The sequence below is a fragment of the Talpa occidentalis genome, unplaced genomic scaffold, assembly GCF_014898055.3.
Source record: "Talpa occidentalis isolate TD23 unplaced genomic scaffold, MPIMG_talOcc4v2.1 talOcc4.3, whole genome shotgun sequence".
NCBI classification, from domain to species: Eukaryota; Metazoa; Chordata; class Mammalia; order Eulipotyphla; family Talpidae; genus Talpa; species Talpa occidentalis.
This window is the reverse complement of record NW_023603184.1, coordinates 75,413-79,803: the sequence shown is the minus strand read 5'-3', so window position 1 is coordinate 79,803 and position 4,391 is coordinate 75,413. Positions and strand designations below refer to the sequence as shown.

Sequence of the window (4,391 nt, the reverse complement as noted above, 5' to 3'; positions counted from 1 at the left end):
AAAAAGTTGAAAAAGAGCTGAACCACGAAGAGGAGAACCTGTTTGCCTTGTTTGTAGGGTTCCAGAGACCTCCAAAGAAGGTGAGGAAGCTTGCCTCCATTGGCAGGACTGGACAACCCGGCCAACGGAAATGCCCTGGTACCCTCGAGAAGAGGAAAGCCCAGGTGGAGTCTGATGAGACCAACTTTATACCTGAAGCATACATCGACTGGATGCCACCGGTTCGCTCTGATCCTGTATGGAATATTTCAACAAAGCCAGCAAAAAAATTGCTGTTAGTTATTTCTGCCCTGTGATTTTATGCAAAAATAGGAAAAATGGTTAAAAAGTATATTTAGTTTGCAAACTTTTGCTTTGCTGTTAAAAGTTTGGGATCAAGGTTGAGAAAATTTGTGTTTTTACATCAGTTGAACCATTTTAAGATTTTTTTTTCCTGTAATTTTTACATATCTGCTGTCTTGTTTTGGCTAATGCCTCCAGATTTTTTTTTTTTGGCTTGAACTGATGAACTTTTTTTTTTTTTTTTCCCCTGGAGTAGAGAACTTTTGCTTTCCACAATGGACAAATACCTAGAGAGACTGGTTTTCTTTCACACTGGAACCTGAAAAAAATGTTCATCTAAGACTGCATCCCAACCTCCATATATTCGATCTTCATCACCATGGAAATGGTGGCAAAAAGTGAAAAGGGGGAATTGTTAGGGGGAAAAGGATGTCCCAAAGCAAATTCCATATAGACTTTGTGGACTCCACCCCCACCCCAGGTCAAAGCCAAAGACACTGGGAACTCCAAATCCCATCACCACCAAAGGGAAGGTGGCTGGGACCTGAGGGTGGGGTTAAGCAGCCAGGTGGATACAAAAGGCAGACAAGTGGGCTTTGGGGATCCCCCATTTTTTGGCTCTCCACCAGCTCGCAGCGTCCGGCCAGCTCTGAGAGTGACTTTGGGTTTCCAGGTCGGCGGATCGGGTAGGACGCATTAAAGACTTTATTTCCCTATTTTCTCCCTGAGTTGTACATTTTCCTTATTTCCTTTTCCCTTGTAAATAAACCTTTTATTAACCTTTTGTGTGTGTCTGTAGTGGAGTATTCATAAGTCCCTTTAAAGCGCGCGGGTGAGGACCCACAACCAGGAACCCGTTTAATATCGGGGTTGCTCTATAACACTTTCTTTCCTTCCTTTCATCTGTGGGTAAGAATCCTCCCCTGGTTCTTGGAATTCCACACACCTTTCACATGGCTGCATGGGATAAAGCTTAAGTCACACTGACCGGCGTGGGAGCGGAGTAAGGTGTCCTGAGACGCTGCACAAGTAAGTGGTGTGGCAGTGGCTGAAAGAGGCTTCCCATTCTCTCATTATGTAAATTTGTGCGGTTTAGTGATGAAGAATCTGTGGCAGGAGCTGCTGAAAAGAGAAGAGTGGCCGCGAATTCCAAGGGCATCTCTCTGTGCAAGTTCCGAGAAGAAAGTTTAGAAGTCCGTGAGATCTTGGCTGGGAAAAAATGAAAATTTGGGGATAATAAAATGAAGTGGCTCTTCTAAATTGGACATTAAAAATTCACAGTAAATGGGGAACGTGATGCTTCCCGAACTGTGAAGCTACGGACTTGGAATAATTTCTGAGATGGACGTCAGTTACTGAGGTATGTTTGCTAGGATACAAATACCCACCAGAATGTTAAGAGCTGTTATTTCAAGAGATGCAATGTTGTGATTTTCAGCTTCAAGATTTTTTTGCATTGACTGGAAATTGGACGTGATTATTAGCTTGAATAGTTCACAGTTGTGTATTGCTCAAATTACTGTTCTCACATATTGCTTCGAAATGCATAAAGTAACAATTTCTATTTTGAAACATAGAATGAATTTGTGAGACTCACTATAACATAAGAGGTAGATAGAATAGACTGAAAATAGACAATCGTCAGTGTGCCTGTTCTATTCCCCGCTCTGGCTCTGGTGAATCTTCTCACCCTCTTGCGCTTCTGACTGTACCCAGTGCTTGTATAAATAAACAAATAAATCTTTTTAAAAATAGTATAAATGTGTTATTAAAAGATAATGGATGGATTATTGTTTTATTATTACATAATTATATATTAGTAGATAATAGATGCTGAATTTATTATTGATGATACAGATCTATTATTTGGCAACTAGCATCCCTATATGCATCTGGCTTGATACTCTGGATCAAAGACAGTCTAAATGTGTGATTATTTCACAATATATTCTTGGATTTAGTTCCTTTACTCCAGTATAGAAATTTGAATAAGTTAAATAAAAAGTTATTTCAGGTATGATGTGGCTTATCTGGAACACACAAAACGGTGTTTATAATTCCTTTCTCTGGGGCCTTTCGAGGTGTCACTTTACCTATGTGAAGTGGGTACTGTCACTGTTTTAAAGATTAAGCAATTGAAGTCTGGAACAGGTAGCTACCTCACCAGAGGAACACAGCCACTCCATGGTGGAGACAGTTGCTGATGGTAGAGTCTGAATCCCAAGTTAAAGCTCATGTCAACCACCCCATGCTATGTTTCAAAGCAAATATTTAAGACAGTCTCTACGATTGCCATCTGTGAGGAAGAGAGAGAAGGAATCAGCATTAAGTCAGTCTCTGCAGTGCCCTGCCCTCCTTCTTGTGCATTTTGTGATTATTTGGTGACCCAACCTGTCAAGTAGATTCCGTGATGACCCCAAATCTGCCTCTTCTCCTTGTGATCCAGGAGAAACATGTCCCCAGCCAGGGCCCGAAACAGCTCCTCCGTGACCATGTTCATCCTCCTGGGATTTTCAGACCATCTAGAACTCCATGTCCCCCTCTTTGTGACCTTCCTGGCCATCTACCTCGTGACCGTGGGCTTAACCTGGCACTCATTTTTCTGATCAGAGGTGACCCCCATCGGCACTTGCCCATGTACTTCTTCCTCAGCAACTTGTCCTTCATTGACATCTGCTACTCTTCCTCAGTGGCTCCCAAGATGCTCACTGACTTCTTCCAGGAGCAGAAGACCATCTCCTTCCTGGGCTGTGTGGCCAGGTTCTTTTTCTTTGTGAGCATGTGCCTCACTGTGTGCTTCCTCCTGATGGCCATGGTATATGACGACTATGCAGCCATCTCCAGCCCCCTGCTCTACACAACCATCATGTCCCTGGGCCTGTGTACACGCCTGGTGCTTGGGGCATATGCGGGTGGCTTCCTGAGTGCCCTGACCCAGTCCTGCTCCATATTTCGACTCCATTTTTGCAGACCCAATGTCATCAACCACTTCTTCTGTGACCTCCCACCTGTCCTGGTACTCTCTTACTCTGACATCTTCCTCAGTCATGTGGTGAACTTCTTGGTGGTGGTGGCCATTGGAGGGACATCATTCCTCATCCTCCTGATCTCCTACAGCTACATCGTGGCTGCTGTCATGAAGATCCGCTCAGCAGAAGGCCGGATGAAGGCCTCCAACACGTGAGCCTCACACCTGATGATGGTGACTCTGCTGTTCGGGACGGCACTTTTCATGTACCTGTGGCCCAGGTCCAGCTACTCGCTGAGCAGGGACAATGTGGTATCTGTGTTCTACTCACTGGTGATTCCCATGCTGAACCCCCTCATTTACAGTTTGAGGAACAAAGAGATCAAAGACGCCCTGTGGAAAGTACTAGGGAAGAAGAAAGTATCTTACGAGCTCATGATGGGAAACCTACTTCTCCAAACCCCCAGAGACTCAAATGACCCATAGCATCTACCTCCACCTCTGGTTTAGGCACGAGAGATCTCCGGTGGGCATATCTGAAAATGGAAAATCCTCCTGCCAGATTCCTCTCCCCATTCTTCATGGCCCTCTATCTACTGACCACACCATTGATAGTCGGGGGAAGAAGAGATATTTTCAGAAAAAGAAGTCCCCAGGACGACCTATTCTCACAGGTAATACAGCAACCACCTGTCACTTGGTGCTTAGTATGTCCTGGGAACCAAGGCATTTAGTTACACTCATTGCAGCACATTAATACAGCCCCACCCTGTATCCCTGATGAGGAATTGAGTCCCAGAAGATTAGCTAGACTTGCCGAGCCTTACAGGAAGTGAGAGCAGATCTCCATCCCGAACCAGGCCACTCAGATCCCAGGCTACCTACTCTGCCTTCCACCTTCAACAACAAACAGCCCTGAAGCTGAACAGCCATCTAACCCTATTACTAGCATGTGGCAGGTCCAGAACAATACACTAAGTAGAGCCAATGTCAATTACTGGAAACTGATGTCTACTCCTTTAACACTTTCTCCAAGATAACCCTGCTGGACTCCCACCCTGGCCACTAACTAATCTGCCAAATAAAAACTGAAGGACACTGCCCTTTGTAGCCATTTCTCTTTCAGCTGTGTAGGACCTTC

General features: G+C 44.6%; 1 pseudogene; it reads left to right on the top strand.

Annotated features, from left to right (window-relative positions):
* Nucleotides 1–2,735: 2,735 nt before the first annotated feature.
* Nucleotides 2,736–3,736, top strand: LOC119254160 (olfactory receptor 5A1-like; annotated as a pseudogene).
* The last annotated feature ends 655 nt before the right edge of the window (nt 3,737–4,391 follow it).